The sequence below is a fragment of the Myotis brandtii genome, unplaced genomic scaffold (assembly GCF_000412655.1).
Source record: "Myotis brandtii unplaced genomic scaffold, ASM41265v1 scaffold1214, whole genome shotgun sequence".
NCBI lineage: Eukaryota > Metazoa > Chordata > Mammalia > Chiroptera > Vespertilionidae > Myotis > Myotis brandtii.
Genome location: NW_005354231.1, coordinates 1 through 27,221, shown reverse-complemented (window position 1 = coordinate 27,221; position 27,221 = coordinate 1).

Below are 27,221 nucleotides of genomic sequence, written 5' to 3'. Positions count from 1 at the left end.
TTCTGAGCTTCATTTCCCCAGCTCCTCCCACAAGTGTGTCGTACTTAATTTCAATACTAAGTGACTTATAATATTCAGCTGCTCACATCTCTGGGTGAACTCTACAATTATCAGTCCTAAGAGTGTGTCCTGGGAAACATAAATGTAAAGATGAGAATCCGGAATTGGTTCTCTGATACAGTTATATTTTAAGCCTCTAATGTTGGTGTTGCCAGTTACAAAAGGGACAACACTGACAGTTCACATTTTCTGTGACAGGACTGCTACATACATCATCGCTTCTGAGATTACCAGTACCCACTGAGGCAAGCTGTTGGTTGACCAAGGATTTTCTACCATAGGATGCATTCAGCAGAGTAAGTAGTAGCATGTTCTTACGGGTTGCTTTCTGTCTGCTGAAGAACTTGGGATGTGAAAATGTTCAGCTCAGATATTTAAATCCCAGCCTCATCATCTAGTTAAGGAATCAAAAAGTTCCTTGGACTGCCCTGAAGAAGAAATAAATTGGAAAACTGTATTACATGGAGATGTAGGGGGAAAAATCTATCCATATATATAAAACCATAATATGCAAATAGACCGAATCACAGAACTGAACCGGTTGCTATGATGTGCACTGACCACCAGGGGGCGAGTGTAAAACATGGCAGACATCGGCAGCAGGTGGCAGAGTGCGGGGTGCGGGACATGGCGGGTATTGGCCATGGTGGGATGGTGGAGCAGGTGAGCAGGGGCACCAGACCAAGGCGGGGTGCTGGTCGCTGTCATCGGGGCAAGCCTCTGATGTTTACTGAAAATTCTTTGATCCTAGACACCATGGTTCCACCTGGCACTCGCACCTGCTGCTGGCGCAGGCCCTGGCCCTGATCATTCAGTGCTATCAGCAGGTGCCAGCAGTGACTGCTGGTCCTGATCGCCCCTCGGGGCTTCTCCACCTCCCCCTGCTCCTGAGGGACGATCAGGGCTGGCAGGACCCACTGCCGGTGCCAGAGCCACTGCTTGCACCCACTGCCAGCGCTGGCCCTGATCGCTCAGCACCATCAGTGGGTGCCAGTGATGGCTGCCAGCCTGGCCTCAATCGCCCCTGAGGGCTTCTCCACCTCTCCCTGCTCCTGAGGGGCAATCTAGGCAGCAGCCACCACTCGTACCTGCTGACAGCATCGGCCCCTCTTGCACCCGCTGCTGGTGCCAGCCCCAAGTGCTCCATGCCATCAGCAGGTGCGAGCGGGGCTGGTGCCATTAGTGCGTAGAGGTGGCAGAATGGGGCTGCTGGCAGAGAGGGGACTGGGGGGCCATGGTGGGAGGGGCCGGGTGGGGCTGAGAATGGACTGAGACCCATCCCTGTGCCCACCGCAGCCTCGTGTCCCCTAGTAGTTAAATTTTTAAAAATATAAACAAAATGTAAAGATATGTGCCTGTGAAAGCTCACCAGATAGTGATCTCAGAAGAGAAGAATTTGAACAAATTGATCCATCCTATATCATCCAACCTCCTTCCCAGCCAGACCTGTCCTTACAGAATGGGCTTATGAACAACATGGAAATGGCAACAGCAGTGGAAGATACACATGGGCGAAGCATCATACCTCCCACTCACCTGGGCTGATGTGGCTACAGCCCCTGCTGTGTGGCCAACCTGCTAACATCACACACCACATTATTCCCCAGCGGGACCAGGCATCCACCTATGGGAGGCTGGTTATGGTTGATGATGTCTACCAAGGATGGGGCAATAGTTTCATCTACCATTTACTATGCTCAAAGTACTGTGTCAAAACCACCACTGTGGACTTACAAGATACCCTCTTTGTTACCATGGCATTCCACTGGAATATCATGGCCAAGGAATTCTTTATGGCCAAGGAACTCATTTTACAGAATACAAAGTGAAATGATGCCCTTTTGCTCATGTAATTCACTTTGTCTTTCGGGGTTCCCCATCACCTGATAGCAGAGAGGCTGAGAGATACACTGAATGGCCTTTCTGGAGGGTCAGTCACCATGCCAGCGCTGTGCCGATGGCTTACAGCGTGGTGCAGTGTTTTCTAAGATAAATCAGGGAGAAGATGAGCACGTTTTTATTTGCAGGAGAGGTACCTCCATCTTGTTCGATATGAGAACTATTTCACTAGGATCTGTACTGGGGGTTACCTGGGTGAAGAGAGGTGGGTTTGGATGGCAAGTTGACAAGAAGGGCTGTGGTGATGGTGCCCTGTAACTGGCTAAGCTATACCTAACCTTCCCAGGATTCCTTGTCCTGTACGATCAGCACTGGTGTTGGCCACAAGAAAACACGGTGGGGTTTGGGTGGCAGAAGTGGAGCCCAGGCTGTAACGTCTGAAGGTGGTGTTCATAATCGCCCTTCAGAACCAAGATGCCTTTCTGCACTTGAAAGGATAAACAGACTGGTCTATCCGCACCGTGGAACAGTCTCCACCAGCAACACCATGACCTCTGCAGCCGCGGAAGGACATGGAGGCCTAGTGCGTGCTGCCAGGTGAGCGAGGAGTGTCTGCAGAGGCTACAGACTCTGGAAAAGGTGAGACAATGAAAAGACAAGAGGTGGCCAGAATCGGAGGGCGGGGCGGGGGGTGGGGAGATGAGTCAGCAGAGCACAGGGGATTCTCAGGGTGGGGAAACCACTCTGCATGGTCCTTAACAGTGAACACAGTACACTAGGCATCTGTCAAAATCCACAGGACTACAGCACAAGGATGTAAATATGGACTTTAACTGATAATAATGATCAATATTGGTCCATCCATTGCAGCAAATGCTCCGCACTGAACAAGATAATAACAACAGGGAAACTGTGGGGTGGGAGAAAGGGAGTCTATGGAAACTCTCCGTATCTTATGTTCAAATTTTCTGTAAACCTAAAGGTACTCGAAACATAAGTTCCATTAACTAGGGAAGAAACACACCTGAAGGAAGAGGCTGTTGAGAAAAAGCGAGGGCAGCTGTCCTGGCCGCCCGGGGCCCCGCCCTCAGCTCCCCGTCCCTGTGCCTGCTGGTCACAGCAGCTCAGGCTCACGCCCCATGCTTAGCTGCGATTCACAGCGGAAGGAGCCCTGAGAACCGCACCCACCAGCTGATTTCTCCCTGCCCTTCCTGGTCGCACTCCACAGTGACAGAGACAGTGCCCGTCCTCTTAGGAAGGGTGGCCCAGTTGCCAGGCCGGGGTTGGCTGGGACTCACACTGTGTCTGCTCTCCTGATTGAACCTTAACTAAGCAGGTTTAAATACCCTCTCTGTTTTATTTTTTTTAAAAAAAAATATATTTCCTCATCCTCCCATTCCACCGAGCAACACCAGCCAGGGTGAAACAGTTTTCTTTTTCTTATTTTAAATATTTTTTTCTTTTTTTATTTCAGAGAGGAAGGAAGGAGGGAGGGAGGGAGGGAGAGGTGGGGGGAGAGAGAGAGAGAGAAACATCAATGATGAGAGAGAATCATTGATTGGCTCCTTCCTGCATGCCCCCTACTGGAGATCGAGTTTGCACCCAGGGATGTGCCCTTGACCTGAATTGAACCTGGGATCTTTCAGTCCGAAGGCCAACGTCCTACTCACTGACCCAAACCGGCTAGGGCCCTCTGTTTTATTCTAAAGACTCCCCAGTGGAGGCAGCGCAATCCTGTTTCTGATCACAGGGGAAGCGAGAAGACCACTGTGAAGGAAAAGAGGACATCCTAGCGCTGCACTCCCTGGTCACGGGCCTTCGGTGTTTGTTTCTCCCGAACCTGGGACCTTTCAGTCCGCAGGCCGACGCTCTCCACCAAGCCGAACCGGCTAGGACCCTCTGTTTTATTCTATATACTCCCCAGTGAAGGCAGCGCAATCCTGTTTCTGATCACAGAGGAAGCGAGAAGACCACTGTGAAGGAAAAGAGTACATCCTAGCGCTGCACTCCCTGGCCACGGGCCTTCGGTGTTTGTTTCTCTGTGGGCCTGTGAATACAGACCTCACCTGGAATCGCGATGTATATTTAGACCGACTGGCTATTAATCTTCTTGCAGAAGTGGTCACACACTGCTTCACAGGCCACCTAATTTGTATACCTATTTCCAGGTACATTTTGCATAATAAATAGTAACTCACACCTCTACTTGATGAATGACTAGGCATTGTATACTTTAAGCAAGTAGACCACATCTAACTCCACTGCTTTTCATAGCTGTCCTGTTTCTCCAACAGCTGCTCCATGCAACCGAGATAACTGAACTGGACCACACGTGTTTATGTGAAAACCCAGCACAGGGCGTATTGTCTGACATAATGGCACCTTTGAAAGATGCAAATGTGGAACCTGAAACCTTGAACATCCTGTGGAATGTATTTTAATTAACTAATTCCCTGTGTTTCTTAGTCCTTGTTAGAAATACCATGTTCTGGTGAGCCAGCCTGTTGTGACTGTGTGTGTGTGTGTGCGCGCGCATGGGTGTGTCACACGGTAACGTCTCGGCGATGGCACTCCTGTTAGCGGCCCTAGAGCGTCTCTTAGGGGACAGGCAGTCACGGTCAACGAGAAGCTTGTAGTCACTTTGGGAGAAAACTGACAAGAGGATCCTCACCAGGGTGTTTCCACAGTGTTTGTCCTAATGGGTCCTTAGCACAACAGCCCAAAGCCTCGCTGTCTCACTCGGCTGCCTCTCCACCCTCATCTGTCTACCGCTGCTCTTTACCTCACGTGCCACAGGTGCCACAGGCACCCCGCACTAGTTTGGTTCTCTAAATCTGCCGGTTGTGCTCGTCTTCTGGGCCTTGGTTTGTGCTGTAATCTACCCCGGAAATGATTTTCCAACCCCTTCTCTGTTCTCTGTTCAGCTCATTTCTATTTATTCCCCCAGAGCATCACCTGCCTCTGGGAGCTATTTGCATTTAAGTGGACACAACAAGTGGCTGTTACTGACTCACATCTTGGGGATCACTTACTATTTCCACCTTTAATTTTTGCTCTGTTAACATTTATCTAGTTTCCATGTAGCTCCACACTGTGACGGCCATGCTGCCCCTGATGTACCTGTGGCTGCCAGCCACTGAGGGCAGGTTGCTCTGCTCGGTCTACCATTAGGCCCTGCACGCAGTTCTGCTGGTACTCACCTGAGGCTCCCGCTATCGATGCCCCTGATTCATGGAGAAGACAGACCAACCCCTGTCTCCACCCCTCTCTAACATGGGATAGAGACTGTTGACATGGGATAAAGAAATCAGACAATAGCATTAGAAGATAAATGGTCCAATTGAGCATCATATGTATAAGCTAATTCATGGACGTTTTCTCACTCGACTGAAAAAGATGCTACATCCTCATTTTTAGTGCAAATTCAATCAATGTATATGAGAAACATGACAGAAGATTTATATTAACTGATAAAAATAGCAGTGGCAACAACTTCTAACACTTTTTAAACACTTAAAATAATCGATATCGCTCCAAATGCATGGGATGTATTAACTCTAATAATCATGATCCTCACTAGAGATACGAGAATTAGTTACTATAATCACCCCCATTTCACAGGAAGAGGAAATCAAGGCACAGAGAGGGTCAGCCGTAGAGCAAGGGAAGCTGGATACACTAAGGATGCATTTAAGGTAAGTGGGCAGCAGCGTGGGAGTCACGCTTCCGTGAGGCCCAAGGTCAGAGCTTTCCATGACTGGCGCCACGATACAATTGGAGACCTCCCCAGGCACGTCTTACTCAGCTTGCAAGTCTTAGTTTAAAGGAGATTTCCGGGAGAGATTCCTCCCCGGCCTTCCCTGCCTTCCATATATTATACTTTGTGATGGAGGCCTGCCTGCTCTGTATCTCACACTTTCCACAGATGCACAAAGATACCTATTACCACGTTTCTGTCTCTATCCCTGGACCAGATGTTGAGGCTTAGGTGACAGAGTTCACTGTCAAGGTCTCCATCTGCTCCCATGATCCAGCACAGAGTAGGTGCATACTAAATAAAGTTTCATGATTCCGAAAGGAATTTTTATTGAAGCTCTAATTGCAAACAAACAAACAACAAACGAAAAAATACAAAACAAAAAAACACACAAACAAAACAAAAAACAAACAAACTGAAGACATGCTTTGCTTGGATCAGCCCCGCATCTCTTGGGCCAATTTCTAGAAGGTAAAAGTGCAAGAAATATATAATTAAATTCTACAAAAAACAACAACTCAAAATCCCCAAACAGATGAAAGTGTCATCGAGATTAAGCGACAGAGCCCATTTGAATGCTGTTATAAACCAGAGTGAGCACACTGCATTCCCACCCGTGAGCGAGCGGCCAGGATAGAGCCCATTAATGTGAGTTACAGTCTCAGAGCCCCTCTTCCCCACGGTGTTAATGACCCTCTCTCTCTCCTGGGAGGTCGCCATGGAACTCCGCCAAGGCGTCCGCTTCGGAGACGTGCAGTCCAGAGCAGGTCTGTGGGAATAAGACAGAGTGGACGGGAAGGCCAGCTTGCCGATAACTAAGCCGGCCACCTCCCAACACCTGCAAAGAGGATCTCGGCTAGTCAGGAACTCCGACGTGGTTGATAGCAGAATCGTTGTGAGAACTTGGTAACAAGAAGCCGTATTCTGATCATCGAAGGGAGATGCGGTCTGCTGCTACCTTCCTGAACCGTTTCCTGCCTCTGATTGTCCCCTCTCGTTTGCTTCCTTTGTTAAATAATCTGCTGTCTCATCATTACAGCCTGATGATTGCCCATGAGGTGCACGCAGTACATAGGGCCTGACTTTTTAACGTGGAGTTTGTGCTAGTGGTTATCCTTTATTTTGGCCTCCACCCTTAGCTTTCTGAGGCCTGTGGCACATGCACAGAGAGGGACTCAGGGAGGGGCCCATGGTCTCCTCGGCGCTTCTTCCAAACACTTTCACTGGTTTTCCTATGAATTAATTTCTTATTTATTGATTTAGTCCACAACTATCATTACTTATTCTTGTGTGTGCGCTTGCACAATTCTAGGCAAAATAAATAAATAAATAAATAAATAAATAATAACTGAGTATGTCTTCAAGAAATTGAAATTCTGGTGAGAAAGCCCCCAAACAAATAATACTGATGTAGAGTGAAATGATCCAGATAAGAGACAGCACGTGATTAGTGTCTGTCTTGATGAAGAGCTGGCTTACTGGCAGCCATGCCCTGGGGGTGAAGTCTTAGCAGATTTCTTTGGAAAAGAGCAATACTAGAAGTTGTAGAACCTTTCCACACAGAGTAGGTACGGGCTGAAATGTGGTCCCCAAAATTCATGCATTGAAATCATAACACCCAGCGCCTCAGAATGTGACTGTATTTAGAGATTCGTTCTTTAGGGGATAATTAAGCTAAAAGGCCATCTTTAGGGTGAACTCTCATAAAATATGCGTGGTGTCTTACCAGAAGGGAGAATGTGGAAGGAAGACCGTGGGGGAAGGAAGACCACTGAAGACACAGTGAGAAGATGGACATTTACAAGCCAAGGAGAGATGACTCAGCAGAAACCAATCCTACAGACTTCTTCAGATGTTAAACCAGATGTGCTCTGTTACTGAAGAATCTGGGTTTGCAGGATTTTGAAAGTTAAGGAAGGAAAGGAGGAAGGAAGGAAAATCCAATAAGAAATACATTTCAAAGCAGATGGTGACTTACTTTATGCTTTTTCTTGAAGCTTGCACATAAGATTTTGCAATCTAGAGAGTATTCAAATGACAAGGAAATATAAATTCCAATTCAATTTCTTCCTGAAACCCAATATACACTTGAATGAGCTGACTAAACCTTGAGTTTGCTAAGTGGATTAACTGAATTATGTGGTTTCCATCAACAGGAGTTTCTATACATTTATCTCTCGGGGTGTTTGAATGTATTGAGCCCTTTTACCAGAGGTCAAAATGGAGATGGCTTTGGGGCTCAATAATGAGCCACCTAGTTTAATTTGATTGATACGCTCTGAACCATGACTTCTCCCGTGTCAGTGAAGCCTCTTTAGCATGTGGGAAAATGGGCAGGTCTACTGAAGACTCACTTACAGAGTCAGCTTGGAGATCACCTTCTAAAAGGGCTAAGTTCTATCTTATAGGGTGCGGCACACACTTTAAAACATGTAATCCCTATGATACGGTGCTTTGTTCCTTATAGAGTGGGCGGGACTTAAAGAGGGATGTACTTGGGGCGGCTCCTCTCATTATTATACTGGTAACCCACCCACCGGGTTTTCTATTCTCATCCTGGTAGCATTCAGCTCTGCTCGGGAATATCGGCCTCACGTGGCCTCCTTTTCTGAGCTTCTAATTTTCTTATTTACTTTTCCCTCAACCTGCAGGGTAGTGGCCACTGTGTGTGGGTCCCACTTCTACTTGGCAGCCTCATGACGGATGAGGCCTGACAGAGTTGGTCATCATGGAGGCGACAGACACTTAACAAGAGTCCAAAGAGGACCTCAGAGCACAAGAAACTGGATTCTGATTTGCATAAAGAGCACAAAGTTATGCTACACATTGAATCTAAAAACTTCAGGTAGAAGTGGAAAAATGGATAGTTCTTCTCTCCCTGTGGTCTATCTCACAACATCAGCTCTGCTTGCCCTGCCTGCTGATTCTGCTCTCTTCCTTCCACTGGGGATAGGATGCACCATGACGTCAGCCATGCAGTTCTGCTCCTGCCAGGTGATCTTTACCCGTCTGCAAGACCATCTACAATTAGGACAGTGGACCAAAGTGTACACAGACAGAACTGGGTGCATAAAAGATTGCTGTGGGCTTCACATAGTTGTCTTCTTTTATCTGCTGCCACCTCAAGAGGCTAGAAGTCTGAGCCTGTCCAAGTTGGAGATGTGGATCTTGTGGAATGAGCCCAAGGACTGAGCTACTTGACACAACTCTCGTCAGGGCAAAAGGAGGCCTCTGCATCCCCCAGCTCTCTAGGGCAGTGATGGCGAACCTATGACACACGTGTCAGAGGTGACACGCGAACTCATTTTTTTGGTTGATTTTTCTTTGTTAAATGGCATTTAAATATATAAAATAAATATCAAAAATATAAGTCTTTGTTTTACTATGGTTGCAAATATCAAAAAATTTCTATATGTGACACGGCACCAGAGTTAAGTTAGGGTTTTTCAAAATGTTGACACGCCGAGCTCAAAAGGTTCGCTATCACTGCTCTAGGGCCATGGCACAGATGAAAACACAGGACTGCGTCCCCAGCTCTCTAGGGCCATGGACCAAATGAAAATACAGGGCTGCATCCCCAGGTAAGAAAACTTAGGAAGAAGGAGAATCACGCCTATGTCCTTTCTGAATTTAACAACCTAAGAAGGAATCTGAGATGGAAACTCCTAACGAAGTCTCTTTGAAATGTATAACAAAGACCAACTCAGTGTCATGCTCACAGCTAGGGACACTGATAGGACAAGATATAGTTCATTTTCTTTGTGCTCAAAGAAATGATAGAATAGTGTGCAAGTCAGGGTACAACACCATTGCCACAGCGTGATTGATAGCATGCTGCAGAAATGCAGGTGTAAGATAGATCATTTGTTATAGACATCTGCTATTTGCTGCTGTCCTCTCTCTCTTCCCTCTTCTTTTGGTGATAACACTTGGATTTCCCTTCAGGAACCCACAGCTCCTCCACTGCACGGGTTCACCCAAGTTCCTGGGTGAGTATGTGATTCAAGTGGTACCAATGGGAGTTCAATGTAGGATCTGAGTTTTGGAAAAAAGAAGTCTTCTCCCCCACCCCACAGAATTAATAAAGTTCTAAGGAAAGTGCTGGTGGCCGGTCTCTCCGTCACACAGAAGGAGGCAACATCACACGTGGCCGCCACAGTGGAGAGCTGAGGCAACAGCTGGAAAGACTGTGCACAGAGATGTCCCTGGAGCCCTTGGATCAGCCCTGACCAAAGTCAGACCTATCCCTGAAGTTTTCAGGTGTGAAAGCTAACACACACTTTGTTGTTTACTTTTTGTTTGGTTTATTTATAACATTTTAATAAAGAGTATTGTGATCAATACATAATCTGAACACTAAAGACGTTGTCTTCAAACCTACTTAAGAATCATAATTAGTGAGAAAAGAGAAGTCAGATAGAATGTGGATGTCTGGGTCTTGTTCATGCAGACTGACCCGAGTGTAGAGCACCATGTCTCTCAGGTCCAGGCCTACGCTTCCATAAAGCTTGGTCCTTTCCCTGTTACTTCTCTGCCTGCACTGTAGGAACATGCATGAGTCAGCCTTTGGCAGCGATGAGACATCTAGAACGGACCTGGGCAGCCCGGTTATATAGGCTGAGTCCGTAGGTTTTGGGGAAAGTCAAGTACAGATTAGAAAAGCTGCTCAATTGACCTGCCACTGACCAAAGACAGATGCGTGAGCTCCGCCAAGCTCAGCTGAGACCTGTAGAACTGCAATGCTCAGCCACAGATCCCTGAGAAATAAAAACAAAAACAGCTCTTCTTTCAAGCCGGTGAGCTTGGAGGTGCTTTGTTATGCAGCAGTAGCTAACAGGTACATGCACAGTACAGCTCCCCAGTTTGCACAAGTGATACATGTGGGACTCAGGTTCTAGCCCAGTGGCACCAGAGCTTACGGCCTTTTACAACTCACTCCTGCCCTGCTTCTTTTCTGCTGAGCCCTTGATCCGTGGATTTCATAAACATAATCCTTCTGCGGAGAGAGAACTCCAAGGTTTACTCTCCTTTTCAATGGAGACTACCTCATTTCCTGTCAAATCATTTTCTTAACCTTGTCAGCACTTGTCACCTGTGCTTAGCATATCAAATGGCTCTGGATTACTCCTGCAGGTTAGGAACTAGCTTCCCTGGCACAAGTGCAGTGTCAGGAGAGTTTATCTGTCAGGAGAGGTTAACTACAAGCTTCTAAAATATAAGGAGACATCTCTACTTAAACAACATGTCCTTGCTCAAGAAACCCTTGGTTGACTCAGCGATATTTAGGCAACATGCTATTCTTTTAACTATTTGTTATACAGAGAGGGAAGACGGGTGGGAGAAAGAGAATTAAAAGTTTGGGAGTTTGGCCCTAGCCAGTTTGGCTCAGTGGATAGAGCGTCCACCTGTGGACCGAAGGGTCCTGGGTTCAATTTCAGTCAAGGGCACGTACCTCAGTTGCAGGCTTCTCCCCACCCTGGGTCCTCCCTGGTCAGGGCGCATACAGGAGGCAACCAATCAATGTGTTTCTCTCACATTAATGTTTCCCTCTGTCTTCCGCTCTCTCTAAAACTCAATGGGAAAATATCCTTGGGTGAGGATTAAAAAAAACAAAAGTTTGGGAATTCTTTCATTGTGCTAGTATTCCATGCATTATCTAGTTAATCCTCCCCAAAGCTTGATGATGTTTCTATTATCCATACATCTTAAAGATAAAACAAACTATCATTCGTATCTGATATAAAATGCTCAGCTTGCACATGAGTGAATTTGGAATCCGAACTACAGGTCTTTACAGCGCTCAGCAGCGTGCTGCTCCCATTCTGCTCTGGTAGGTCTAACAGAACACGCATCTCACCCGTACAGGAGACAGCCTGACTGCTGGCTTAGGACCTCGCCAACAGCCCAGTCCAGCCTTTTCTTCGTTTGTTAAGTGAAAAAGGATCCCCAGAGTTGTTAGGCTCAGAAATAAATTACCTTGGGAATCACAATGATCATTTCCAAAGCTGTGTCTTCATACCCTCTAGGAATGCGAATGCAAATCTCATGGAACGGAGCTGTTCCCATACAAAACGTCGCTCTCTCTAGTTGCCTCTGAATGATGTCTCAGCATGTCTGTCAGAACAATAACCTGCCCTGACTTCCTGTCCTGGGTCTGCACTGCATTGGGAGCCTGGGCTCAGGACTTCAACTCGGGTTCAAGGTCATATCCCCTGTGACCTCGGGAAATTGTTTCCTACTCAGTAGAACAGGGCTAGTCACATGAGCTCCTGAGCGGTGCTGCAGCTAAGAAAGTAAATAGACACATGAGACTCAGTCTGGAGCAGACAGTACATGCTCAGTTAGGGCCACTCTGGCTTCTTTGGAGAAAGTGAAGTAGCAGTGATTTTGGACGTGAACTCTGCCTTTTACTTCCCACAGCACACTCACGCAACTCAGGTCTCTGCTTTGAGAGCTTGTCTTTGTTTGCAAGACGGGGTTTTAAATTCTCCTCTACAGTTTTCTAAGCATTAGAAACAATACATTATGAGTTTAGCGCTCAGCTGGCCCAAAGTATGTGCTTAAAAAAAAAAAAAAAAGTAACTCTTAGAATTAGAGCTCCCAGCATGGCCATCCTTCCATTTCTGAGTCTTGAGGCTACAGACCTAGCGTTCCCTCCCACAGAGACACTTCACTGGGGAAATCAGTGCCACGCTCATTTGTAAACTCACCACAAGGCGCATGCAGGGCTGCCTGCACGGCATTCGTCTTCAGAACAATTAAGCATGATGCTAAATCAGGGTAAAGTGCATTTCTAAGCGTATCTACAGTGTAATGAACAACATCTGCACCTCCGGGGGAACCATTTATATTCCTGTGCAGAGCGCGACACACTGGTGATTGGCTTCTCTCCCGTGCCTTACCTAATATTTCTTTATTATTTGGTAAATCTTTCTTTTTCAAAACCAGGCCAGCTCTGGCAGGAGTCTTCTCCGCTCTACCGCCCAAGTATTTCGTTTCATAAAAGAAGACGGAGGAGTGGAGAGATCAGGCTATCATCCCACCGAATGCTTAGAGCTGGCTCAGAACCTGGGAGGAGTGGCTCTGAGGAGGGTCCCTCCCCTTCCATCATGCGCTTCACTGAAAACTGGGATCCCAGGTTTGCAGGGGACCAAGAACGGATCTGGTGCCCGTACCCACATCCATTAGATGACCTGCTCTCACTCAGATTCCCACAGCACGGCCCGGGCGGACATGGCGAGAGTGGCTTACCTTTCCACCCTCAATGCCCTTCCTCTCTGTGTGTCTCAAGCCTTGATTGAGGCTTGGAAAGATTCTTCTATTAAAGCAGGAAAGCTATTGCAACCAGATGTTTTTTTTGCTTTGGTTGATTTATGAAGATTCTCCCCCCTGAATTTTACTAGTTATGCTTGCATGCCTATTAAACTTGGAAAATGTTCTATCACAGCAATTGTAGAAGTAGACTTTCTTATGTTTACACCTGGACGCCCACTTCTCACAGCACAGCAAGTGTCTGCAGCATCTTAGCAATGAAGGAGTACAACACCGTGTAAAACGGGGTCCCTCCTCGACTCGTGTTGGTAACTGGAGGCTCCCCTGGCAGCTCATTCCTTGTGGGGCGCACTCCCCTACTGAAGGCACACAATGGGAAAAACAAAGAAAGAGATCGAAACCCGTCAGAAAGTGCAAGAGACATGACTCCTGCAGAAGGGAAAACGAGAGAAAGAATGGACCTGGGAGCCAAGTGATTCTTTAGACACAAAACCACCCTGAGGATTATCCTAGTCACAATCGCACTCCTGGGTGTGGAGTGGCTCCATGGCATTCTCATTTCGACCATGGCTCCACACTCACACACGCAGTTCATGCATTTCTCACTCCGGGCTGACAACAACTAATCCACGGCGACATTTCTGCAAACACCAGGCCCTTTTTTGTGCTTTCATCTCCAAGTTAGTGAGTTTACCGTGTGGTTTCTTATTATAAATTGGTTAATCAATACAATTACTTTCTAAAGTAGATGGGCATTATTATACCTCTGTTGGATTTGCTTAAAGTGTTTGTATTGGTTTTGAGTCCTGAAATTTCACTTTTCTGTAGAGGAGCCTTCTGGTTCTTCTTATGTAAACTGCAACAGTAGGGAAAGAAACCATGTTTTGAAGTCTAGACTTGGGTTCAATTAGATCTGTAACCTACAGGGTGTATGTCATAGGACAACTTCCTTAGTTACTAGGAGCTTCATTTTTCCCATCTATAAACTACTGATTATGGAGAATATTCATAAAACTACCTGAGATAAAATGTGCACAGTGCTACAGAATCTAGGATATGCATAACCACTATCTTTCCAGCGTCCCAGAGAGGTCGAGAATAAGTCAACAATTAAAAAAAGACTTCACTGAGCAGCTGCTATTCAGGTTGATGCCTTTTTCTCATCCCTTTACTTAACCTCTGACTTGGTCACACGGTTGGGAATATGAAGATGAGTAATTCTGAGCAGCAGCACACCATTCGGTGGAAGATTCAGACGCTGCAGTGCCTTGGGGATGGTGTAAATGTGAAGGAATCACATGGAACCAACCTTGCTCAGTCCACTAGGAAGCCACAGAAACTTACTGGTGAAAGAAGACGACGAAAGGGATCTCACAGGCAGGAAGGTGGGCAGATGGCATCCTGGGAAGGGCCCTTTGAGTGGCCAAGACCATGAATGTGTAAGAAGGCGAGAAGAAAAGATGCTGAGGGAGAAGAATGAGGACTCAAGATGGAAAAGGCAGTCTCTTGAACCTTGTGGAATGATCTCAGTGATAAAGTACTCTTTCCTCCTGAGGCAGGCCGTGTCCACAGGCTTCCCCCATCCTGTGATGTCACTGGTATCTGCAACTAAGGGCTTGGACCCACAGAGAAGAAGGGTGCTAACAAATCTCAGTTGTCAGGTCTGAGCAGCAGGAAAGATGATTACAGTGTTAGCTACTTGGGAGAAGCTGGTTTGGAATAATGATGATGGTTTGGGACGCATTAAATTTGAAGTAACTATGAGCTATGAGGAGAAATGTGCGTGTGGAGGCCAGGAGACTTGGGAGAAGCTGGTTTGGAATAATGATGATGGTTTTGGACGCATTAAATTTGAAGTAACTATGAGCTATGCGGAGAAATGTGCACGTGGAGGCCAGGAGAAAAAAAAAAGTGCTGTGCCACTACTGTGGGAATTCACAGATTAATCATCCCAGCAGTGGACTGCAATTGGTGCTTGAATACCTACTCTGTATCGGGCACTGCACTGTTGGGACCCAACATGTGCATCAAGAAGGTGTGCAAAAAACTCTGAGCCTCACAGTTCTCCCTGGACCACCTGGTAGAGCCTGCCAGCACTTCCTGGACTGCCTTCTAGAGCAGCGGTCACCAACTGGTTGTCCACAGACCACTGGTGGTCCATGAGGTCCGAAAGGTTGGCGACCGCTGCTCTAGAGAACCTAGAGGACACGCCTACAGTCCACGCTATGAGTAGCGAGGAGGTAAGTCTGTCTACACCATGGCTTCCAAACTGAAGCCGATGATGACAGCTGCTCTGCTCAGTGAATTCTACCTTAACCATATCCCTGCACTCAGGGTCATGACCAAGATGAACTGGGACAGAGACAGGGAGGGGGCCTGATCCACGACCACTCTCAGCTGTCAGGGTCCCATTGAACCTTACGCTGACCTAGGTCTGTTCCCATGCTTCTGAAACACAACCTCTTTTTTCATGCCTTTCGCAGGAGCCTCCTATTAGCAATAAAGGCCATTTTCAAATAAAATCTCACGATGAAACACATACACACAACAGAAGCAGCTTGAGCCATAGTGGGGAGTTCCATGGAGTCCACCCTACTGTCTCCCCCCAGTCTGACAGTCTGTCCTTAGGAGCTCAGGCTTAATTGGGTACCATTTCAAAAATGATGCTTTTCTCATGCTGGCTCCCAGGATAACAGGCTGGAATAATTTGTCACAGGCCCCTAAGAGATACCTCGCTTCAAACTGCTGTTTAAGTCAAAACCACCAGTTTCCTCTCAATGAATTGGAAGGTAATGCAGTTTTAATTTTAAGTCCAATTATACCTCGAGAGATGAATGGTCCAAGGTGAATCCTTGCTTAGGGCCAAACGGGAGTGATAAATCATTCACTTACATGATCAGATTGCTCCCACGCTCCTCTGGGGTTCCAAGAAAACAGAAGAGAATAGTGAAAACCAGCCTCTTTGGTGAAAAATAAAATGAAAGAGAAGGTCAAGGTAGACCCTGCCTGAATCAATCAGGACATTGAGGCTACGCTGTGATTAAATAAAATCTCAGTGGCTTATCACAACAAAAGCCTTGCTCTTACTCATATTTCATGTCAACCCAGCTCATGGAGGGATCCAGCTACTCAAGCATCCACTGCCAAAGATTCCAATCTGATGTACACCACAGGGTCGCAGCCGCAGAGGGAAGGCCAGGTGGTGGACGCGGTATATTTCATTTATAATTCATAGGTCATCACCATCACATGGCCAAGGTGAACTTTCAGAGACAGGGAAACAACGTTATGCCACGTGCCTAGAAGGAGAACTGGAATAGATAGGTCAAGATCACTAATGGCTCATGACATTAAGTTAAGAATGCGGCTGAGAGCAGAAGTAACATATATTAACTGCCCACTGTGCACCACATTTTGAGAAGGTACTTTGGGATTTCAAACTCGAAACAATGTTGTTAGGTAGGTATGCTTTCCCATTTCACGTTTGCTATGACCCAGAGGAATCCAAGGCTTTTCCTAAGACCAGACACCGGGGAATGGAATCAGGATGCTCACTCAGAAATACCTCCCACCTGACACCCACTTCCTACCCATTCCCAGCAGCCTCCTCACCTGACACCCACTTCCTACCCATTCCCAGCAGCCTCCTCACCTGACACCCACTTCCTACCCATTCCCAGCAGCCTCCTCACCTGACACCCACTTCCTACCCATTCCCAGCAGCCTCCTCACCTGACACCCACTTCCTACCCATTCCCAGCAGCCTCCTCACCTGACACCCACTTCCTACCCATTCCCAGCAGCCTCCTCACCTGACACCCACTTCCTACCCATTCCCAGCAGCCTCCTCACCTGACACCCACTTCCTACCCATTCCCAGCAGCCTCCTCACCTGACACCCACTTCCTACCCATTCCCAGCAGCCTCCTCACCTGACACCCACTTCCTACCCATTCCCAGCAGCCTCCTCACCTGACACCCACTTCCTACCCATTCCCAGCAGCCTCCTCACCTGACACCCACTTCCTACCCATTCCCAGCAGCCTCCTCACCTGACACCCACTTCCTACCCATTCCCAGCAGCCTCCTCACCTGACACCCACTTCCTACCCATTCCCAGCAGCCTCCTCACCTGACACCCACTTCCTACCCATTCCCAGCAGCCTCCTCACCTGACACCCACTTCCTACCCATTCCCAGCAGCCTCCTCACCTGACACCCACTTCCTACCCATTCCCAGCAGCCTCCTCACCTGACACCCACTTCCTACCCATTCCCAGCAGCCTCCTCACCTGACACCCACTTCCTACCCATTCCCAGCAGCCTCCTCACCTGACACCCACTTCCTACCCATTCCCAGCAGCCTCCTCACCTGACACCCACTTCCTACCCATTCCCAGCAGCCTCCTCACCTGACACCCACTTCCTACCCATTCCCAGCAGCCTCCTCACCTGACACCCACTTCCTACCCATTCCCAGCAGCCTCCTCACCTGACACCCACTTCCTACCCATTCCCAGCAGCCTCCTCACCTGACACCCACTTCCTACCCATTCCCAGCAGCCTCCTCACCTGACACCCACTTCCTACCCATTCCCAGCAGCCTCCTCACCTGACACCCACTTCCTACCCATTCCCAGCAGCCTCCTCACCTGACACCCACTTCCTACCCATTCCCAGCAGCCTCCTCACCTGACACCCACTTCCTACCCATTCCCAGCAGCCTCCTCACCTGACACCCACTTCCTACCCATTCCCAGCAGCCTCCTCACCTGACACCCACTTCCTACCCATTCCCAGCAGCCTCCTCACCTGACACCCACTTCCTACCCATTCCCAGCAGCCTCCTCACCTGACACCCACTTCCTACCCATTCCCAGCAGCCTCCTCACCTGACACCCACTTCCTACCCATTCCCAGCAGCCTCCTCACCTGACACCCACTTCCTACCCATTCCCAGCAGCCTCCTCACCTGACACCCACTTCCTACCCATTCCCAGCAGCCTCCTCACCTGACACCCACTTCCTACCCATTCCCAGCAGCCTCCTCACCTGACACCCACTTCCTACCCATTCCCAGCAGCCTCCTCACCTGACACCCACTTCCTACCCATTCCCAGCAGCCTCCTCACCTGACACCCACTTCCTACCCATTCCCAGCAGCCTCCTCACCTGACACCCACTTCCTACCCATTCCCAGCAGCCTCCTCACCTGACACCCACTTCCTACCCATTCCCAGCAGCCTCCTCACCTGACACCCACTTCCTACCCATTCCCAGCAGCCTCCTCACCTGACACCCACTTCCTACCCATTCCCAGCAGCCTCCTCACCTGACACCCACTTCCTACCCATTCCCAGCAGCCTCCTCACCTGACACCCACTTCCTACCCATTCCCAGCAGCCTCCTCACCTGACACCCACTTCCTACCCATTCCCAGCAGCCTCCTCACCTGACACCCACTTCCTACCCATTCCCAGCAGCCTCCTCACCTGACACCCACTTCCTACCCATTCCCAGCAGCCTCCTCACCTGACACCCACTTCCTACCCATTCCCAGCAGCCTCCTCACCTGACACCCACTTCCTACCCATTCCCAGCAGCCTCCTCACCTGACACCCACTTCCTACCCATTCCCAGCAGCCTCCTCACCTGACACCCACTTCCTACCCATTCCCAGCAGCCTCCTCACGGGACACCCACTTCCTACCCATTCCCAGCAGCTTAGAGAGGTTCTGTCAGGGTCCGCGCTGGAGCCTGATGGACGGGGGTCTGACTGAAGTGGTGATGGAGGAACAGGCAGAGATTTCACAATCTGATGGAGAGCTGAGGAATTCAATAAGTGGGTCCATGGAGACAAGTTTCCTGTGTGCGGATGTCTTCATTCCTCATGGGACACCCACTTCCTACCATTCCCAGCAGCCTCCTCATGGGACACCCACTTCCTACCATTCCCAGCAGCCTCCTCATGGGACACCCACTTCCTACCATTCCCAGCAGCCTCCTCATGGGACACCCACTTCCTACCATTCCCAGCAGCCTCCTCATGGGACACCCACTTCCTACCATTCCCAGCAGCCTCCTCATGGGACACCCACTTCCTACCATTCCCAGCAGCCTCCTCATGGGACACCCACTTCCTACCATTCCCAGCAGCCTCCTCATGGGACACCCACTTCCTACCATTCCCAGCAGCCTCCTCATGGGACACCCACTTCCTACCATTCCCAGCAGCCTCCTCATGGGACACCCACTTCCTACCATTCCCAGCAGCCTCCTCATGGGACACCCACTTCCTACCATTCCCAGCAGCCTCCTCATGGGACACCCACTTCCTACCATTCCCAGCAGCCTCCTCATGGGACACCCACTTCCTACCATTCCCAGCAGCCTCCTCATGGGACACCCACTTCCTACCATTCCCAGCAGCCTCCTCATGGGACACCCACTTCCTACCATTCCCAGCAGCCTCCTCATGGGACACCCACTTCCTACCATTCCCAGCAGCCTCCTCATGGGACACCCACTTCCTACCATTCCCAGCAGCCTCCTCATGGGACACCCACTTCCTACCATTCCCAGCAGCCTCCTCATGGGACACCCACTTCCTACCATTCCCAGCAGCCTCCTCACCTGACACCCACTTCCTACCCATTCCCAGCAGCTTAGAGAGGTTCTGTCAGGGTCCGCGCTGGAGCCTGATGAATGGGGGTCTGATTGAAGTGGTGATGGAGGAACGGCAGGGATCTCACAATCTGATGGAGAGCTGAGGAATTCAATAACAGTGGGTCCATGGAGACAAGTTTCCTGTGTGCGGATGTCTTCATAAACCCCTCTGAGGAGATCATGTTATCCAGGTGAGCTTAATAAAAAAGGATCTTCCTTTTCATTCCTGCCAACCTGGCCCTTTCACAAAAGCTCCCCTGAGAGGTGAATTCGGGCTTCGGGGGACTGTTCTTCCTTAGTTATCTAGTTTCCCTTTTCAACTTTCTAATCTTGCCCCCCGCTCCCCCGCCGCCTTTCAGTTTTTGTTGCATTTTTGCCAGAGGAAAGACTTTTGCTAGAAAGGATTTTACTAGAAAGAGTAAGTTAACCAGAATTGCTGACAAATAAAAAGCATGGCACTGGCATGCCTAACGAGTCACCTGAAGCGAAGGCACCGCATCCTAATGAAGCTGGGGTCCCTGGGGAGGCGAGAGGCGGCTCGAGAGAAAAAGGCTGCCTGTTTTAAGCAGCAATTACCCTGGACAACGCCTTCCCGGGTGGGCCTGGGGCCTGGGAAACCTGGTTTGAAATCCTGACTCAGCTTCTTACCATCTCTGTGGTCCCTACCAAGTTGCTCACCTTTGAGTCTAAACTGCATCCTGTGGGAACGTGAGATCATTTTTCTCCCCGGGATGGGCGGAGGAATAAATTATAGGGTTACACACACCACTGTTCTCAGAGCCTGCGTGCAATAGTTCCATGCAAGTTCAGAAAGCTCAGGCCCCTCCCTGCTCTTCAGAGCCAGAAAGGATGCTCTAGCAGTGGTTCTCAACCTTCCTAATGCCGCGACCCTTTAATACAGTTCCTCATGTTGTGGTGACCCTCAACCATAAAATTATTTTCGTTGCTACCTCATAACTGTAATTTTGCTATTGTTATGAATCATAATGTAAATATCTGATAGGCAGGATGTATTTTCAGGGGTCGCAACCCACAGGTTGAGAACTGCTGCGAGACTGAGGAAATGAGAGGGAGCCACTGAGGGGGAGAGAAGAGAGAGGCAGAGCTCAGCCTGCGGGCTCTGGCCGGGGAGCGGCTGGCGTGGATGCCCTTGTCCACCTGGGACCCCGGATACGGAGCAGAGTTTGCAGGAAGGTGCTGGTCACGGTGCAGCCAGGTTTCTCACCACCCCTCCCTGCTGCATTCCTGCTCGCTGGAGTGTCAGCTCTACCTGGTGCATCTTCCTCATCCTCACGGCCAGTCCTGACTGCGGCGCAGGGGCACTTGCCCGTGTGGAAGCAGTGCTGGCTGCCAGGGGGGGCCACACCTCAGTGCCAGTCCGTGAGCCCCTTCCGCGGTGCCTTCTTTTTCTCAGTGACCGTCTCCTTGTCCCTCAGGCTGTGACTGAGTTTACTCTCTTTACTTCACTCCAGAGTCAATTCATTGCCTTTCGAACCAGTGGATTATCCCACAACGAATTCACTCACCAGCAGCATCTCATGTCTAAGAAAAACGGCACTGCACAAAGTGACAGACAAGTACACTGTCTGCAAGACCCCTGCCCCAGGAGAGACCGCACTCACCTCTGCTGGGGAAAGGGCAGGAGGTTCTGAGGTGCCCATGTGAGCTGCTGGGAAGTATGGGGGGTGCTGGGGAGCAGGGCCCGGGTCACCAGGTGGCCGTGTTTGCCCAGGCCCTGCAGTCCGGCTCTGGTCCTCCCACAGGGACCTGAGGCAGGAGAGCTGTCTCCCTCATGGTCACGTGTCAGAGGGATGGCGCTGCAGAAGATCCACGGGGCAGTAAGACTGGCACGAGGCTGGGAGAAGACTCGCATCTCAGAAGACGAGGGATAGAATTTTCAGTGGGAAGTTTTCTAAAGTCAATGCGCTCAGAAAAGGGAGGCAAGGAGCCCGGGGTCAGGAAGTCTGCGCGGAGTCCAGTAGAGCTGGGGGGACGCAGGCAGCCTTAGTCACCCCTCCTTGGAGGAGAACCGCCTGCGGAGTGGCCTGTGGAGTCCAGTCCACAGCCCGGGCCCCTCCCAACTGGGACCCAGCACAGGGTCTGGACTTCTGCTTGAACGGAACTGGAAGTGCTAATATCCGTGGTGAAACCTAATGGCTATAATGAGCTCCTTCCCTTAGTGGAATGTTACCGCTCTTCAGGACGTGCTGTTTTGTCCCTTCTCTGTTCAATCAGAAGCCCCCTCATTCCCACGAGCACCCCCGAGGCCCCCTCAATGGACACTGATTCCACATGCAGTGTCGTCCTCAGCTCAAACCCCCAGCAGCAACGAACGTGCTAATAATTAAACAAAAAGGATGTGTGTGCAAATACTTAGCAGAGACGCATTTCTAAAATACCACGACTCCCTGGCCATGAGGTGCAGGGGGGGGGGCACGCCCAGCAGACCCCCAGGTTTCCCTTCGGAGACCCGAAGAGCGCCCGCGTCCAGCAGCCTATCAAGAGTTAAGGAGCACAGAGAGGAAAAGGAGTTTTAGACGGAGAACTTACAGCTTCAGGTTTCAACAAGACGAATCTGAATGCTCACATAGTACCATTTTGTCTCCCTGCCAGACAAATATTTCTCATTATCTCCCACTTTATAAACTAGAGCTGGTAAAATTAAAATAAGGTCGTACTCCTTCCCCTATGAATTGATATCCCCCCCACATTGATGTTCTTGTTTGTTGTTGTTTTTTTTAAAATATATTTTTATTTTTTTCAGAAAGGAAAGGAGAGGGAGAGAGAGAAAGAAACATCAATGATGAGAGAGAATCATTGATTGGCTGCCTCCTGCACACCCCACACTGGGGATGGAGCCTGTAACCCAGGCATGTGCCCTGACCGGGAATCAAACCCTGACCTCCTGGTTCATAGGTCGACACTCAACCACTGAGCCACGCTGGCTGGGCGCACATTGCTGTTCGTAATGACATGACAGCAGCCCACTTTCTCTCCTCTAATTGTTCCTCAGGGACATCGCCTGCTTCCACACCAAGCCTACGTTTCTGAAGACGGGGTCTCATCTCCCATCTCCCATGGAAGTTACGCAGTGATCAGTGAAGAGGACGCCGTGTCCTGTGACTGCTGTAGGAACTTAGATTCCTGCAAAGGCATTAATTTCCCTGTAACAGTTTCCAGTCCCTCGCCAATGAATCAGAAGAGGCTTCATTTTCCTTTGTGAAGTTTTCATTTAACATTGTACATTCCACTCCTGATGCTTCTGATTATCCAGTTAATACATTACTCAGACTCCCTCTCATACTAGTCAAAGTCACTGGAGGTTTTTCTTTATTTTATTACCAATTAGCACCTGTATCGGCTGGCAAAATTTTATTGTTTAGTTTTACCCAATAATGTTGCTCATTAGCCACTTTAAAAGAAAAGCTGCTTAGGACAAGATTGAAACTCTTTAGTAAATTGGTTTTTAATTTGTTTTCTCAACAAATACATAAGTCAAACACTTAGGGCTGCAGTAATAAGGCCTGGTGTCTTCCCTTAATGAAATTCTAATTAAGAGGCAGTCAAGTTTTCACTATAGTTTATTAATCTGCCCACCTTTCTATCAGGTTAAGAATGACAGCATTTAAATTTACCTGGTGCCTAACCTGGGGAAGGGGTGAGGTGTAGGCCTACTGCGTGGCCTACTCATTGGCAGCTGGGAATACGGAGTCCCACCCATGGTGGACGGTCTTTAGTTTCCAGTACTCTAGGCTCCCATGGTCCTGGCTTTGTGCCACGTGACCCTGCAGTTCCTCTTACCAGAGGTCACTCACTGATTCCGGGTTGGCAGACGGTTTTGGTCACAAGATTCACGACTGGGCCTGAGGGAGCACCTGGCGCTTCCGCTCACGTCTCCTGCCCCTCAGTGGCCCTGAGAACACTGCCTCGGGCAGCTCTGGGCCAGAGGAACGTGGAGTGGCCCTGGGCTGAGTCTGAAGTCGGGCACCCAGCCGACCACCAAATACAAGGTCAAGAATAACTTCTGTTTTATGCCACCGAGTTTGGTCCACTGTATTATAGAACACTGATACCCCACCTGCCTCTAGGGTTCATGAGGGAGTGATGGACTCGAGAAATGGTAGCAAGATGCAAATCACAGAATTGCTATAAGAGGAGTATATACCTTTTTTTTTTAACTAAGTGCAAAAAAAACCACAACACCACTTTTTGTAAAGGTCCTGGCACACTGGTGGCCACATTCCAATGACACTTAACAATGGCTTGTGTCAAGTAACAGAAAGTAACTCTGCTGACTGAAGTAGAAAAGCAAGCTGGGAGAAGGTTCCTGGTGGCTAGCAGGACCATAGAAGGCTGAAGCCAGGCTGCTCCGGAAGTGAGAGCAGCATTTGGCATCAAGGACAGCCGAGGAGGGTACCCCCTGAATGCTATCCCAGAAGCTGGCAGAGACGCCATCGCCACTGCCTCTCTAAAGCACGGCCACTCCTGACCCGCTGCCAGCACCCCCCAACCCCCCGCCTCCTGCCCATGGCTGCGTGGAGCTTGAACTGCCTGTCCTGTGCCAGCTGCTCAGGAGGAAGTACGTCCTGAGTGTGAGGCATCGGAGAGCCCAGCCCAGACCTCGTGGCCACGCCCTTACTGCCCACCTCTGGGTTTCTGTTCCTGTTTGCAGTAAACACTCGATGCTAGATCACAGTCAGCACTGAGTATTTACTGAACTACACTGAATGGCAGGGATGGAAACGGACACTTCTCATGTACTTATTTATTTAGTTCGTTAGTTTTAACAGAAATGGCAGAATCTACCACAAAGGTGCTTTAGGTTTAGCCATATGATATCGCTGACATTGTCAATAACAGACTACTTTGACCTACGCTGGCAATTGTGTATGGTTTGACTATATATTTAATATTCAGAGCACCGGTCACCCTGAGAAGCTAACCTGGGAGGTTTGTCTCAATTACAAGAAACCCTGTCAGGAGGTATCTGCTTAGTGTGCTCTCTGGCTGCGGCAGTGGGGTTCAGCCTAAGTCCACTGCTAGGTTTGCAGAAATGGGGCCATTTTCCTTTAATTAAGATGGAGATTGGAGGTCTTAGAGCCTCTCTAGCAATTTTCTGCTCCATGTGCAGTGTGTGCAACTCTGATATTTCTGTTCTCTGAGTTCATCGATATTTTAATAGGTTAGGTCATCGATATTCTCTGAGCAACAGTCAGGGAGGGGCGTGCACGTGGAGCTGGGTGTGGGAGCTGGTGGTGTTACCACCACACCCCCTGGTCTATTTAAGCCCCCGGCCCTTTGAAACGGGTGTCAGATGAGACCACAGGACCAGAGGAGTAAGGCCGCTCAGGATCAAACAGCTGGCCAACGGCAGGGCCAGAGGGGGCTGCTCCATGAGCCCAACAGTGTCTCAGCCGCTGTGCTAGGCGGGGAGGGAGGCCCTGGCGGAGACCACAGCCCCGGGGGGCTGTGGTGTGCCCTCGCATAGGGACACTTCTGAGCAAGTGCCCACGCGCTGAGTAGTTGGGAAAGAGTCGGTAGCACCATCAGCATCAAGTGCCCACGCGCTGAGTAGTTGGGAAAGAGTCGGTGGCACCATCAGCACCACATCAGCAGGTAGTGGATCTATCGCCCTCTCAGTGGAAGCAGCAGCAGAGTTTACCAAACACGAGGCAAGCCCAGCCACATGTGCTTCCTGGATCTGCAAGGTGACCAGCCTGGACCTCACTCCAGGTCCTGCTGCCCACCCTGCCTGGGTCACCTCGGTGTCTGCTGTTACCCCCACCACACCTGCTTGGCTCGCTGCGTACACCTTGTGGCCAGTGTGAATTACAAATGCAAAGCCAGGGGTGGGGTGGAGTGGGGGGCATTATTGGTGCTGTCTTTCTGAAGAACCTTGACCAATAGAGTATATGTCTATATCTATGTAGGGATATATCTATCTATCTATCTATCTACCTATCTATCACCTATCTATCTATCATCTATCTATCTATATCTATCTTTATATATCCATATCTCTCTGTCTCTACCTATACCTAACATTATATACCTACTAGAGGCCCAATGCACAAAATTCGTGCAAGGGGCTCGGCCCTACAGCCCCAGCAGCCTCAGCCGGAGCTCACAGCCCCGGCTTCATATAGAAGGTCATCCGGAGGACGCTTGTTCTGCTGTTCAGTCTGATTAGCACATTAGCTCTTTATTATATAGGATATGTACTTATAGGCAGATCTCTATGTACACAGATAAATGGGTAAATATATCTATATCAGTATACTCATATATCTTTGATTGTCTATATTTTTGTATCTTTATCCCTCTCTACATCCACATCCATTTCTGTCTCCCTTTAGGGAAAAATGCATTTAGCAATTAATATCTCTTTTTTCATAATAAACTCATTCAATAAAAAGAGCATATTGTATGCTATGTTTTGAAATATTTCCATCACGGTGTTATTTTGTTGCCCCCCAAAATAACAATTGTCATCTGTAAAAAAGTCCCTATCTTCACACTTTAACCTATTAAAACACACAGTCCAAAAAAATTAATTTGTTTGTCTTAAAAGTATTCTGTGTCCTTCAATCTCCCCTCTGGAATCTCTCCTGAGCATTTTAGGTTCTTTTTGTGACCACATAAACACCCCATGCAGCCCTGCCTCTCTCCCAGGATTCTCTTTTGCCCAGTGACCCACCATGCCTCCCTAATTTATGCTCCTACACCAAGAATTCCTTTGTGACCTGCTACCTCCGTTGGCTATGCTTTGTCACACTCAAAATGATCTTCTTATCTGACTTATTCTTAGATTCAACTTAGGAATACACGGGCACCTTTTCCCCACTGGTGGACCTCTGCTGCGTCCACAGGAGGAATGGGGCTCCTCCTCTGAGCCCACCGAGCACTAGATTTGTGTTGAAAAAGTGAAATTAATTCCAAATGTGTGCCCATGCTTCTTCCTGCCAGTTTCACACGCAATGTCCTTAAAGACAGGGACCTTCTATTTTTCATATTTCAAAAGTCTCCTGGGAGAGGGCTTTATAAAAGGTTGGTGCTGGGCCTAGATGATAAATGATTGAGAAATCACATTCTCTAGTTCTAACATCTACCCCATGCCCCTCAGAAGCTCCTGCGTGTTCACACGGTGTTCCTAGAGCGACCTTCAGCACCCTTCGTGTTTCCTCGTGGACCATAGGTGCGGCCCACGTATTTTCCCCGTGTCCACCAGATCCACCCTCCCTGTGGCATGGCTTCCCCTCCACTGGCCTCCAGCTGCGGCTCTGAGCGTACCTTCTAGTACAGCAGGCATCCCCGACAGCCCAGAGCCATGGGCAGGAGGAACACGGGGCGAGTTCTTAACACGGATGACTGACCTCTGGCCTGAGATTTCTCTCACTGGGAGTTACAGAGGCTTCCAGACACCCGCCTACCTCTCAGACCCTTTAAGGCCTAACATCGACCTTCAGACCCTGTTCAGTTTCCCACGTCTGCAGTAATTCCTCTGCCAGGCCCACATAATGAGGTGTGTGTGTGCTCCGCGCTGTTTCCGGTAAGCAGGGCAGCAATGTAAAGAGCCTGCACATTAGCCCTGTTTTGACTGAACAGCCGGCGTCTGTTCTGTGGCCAG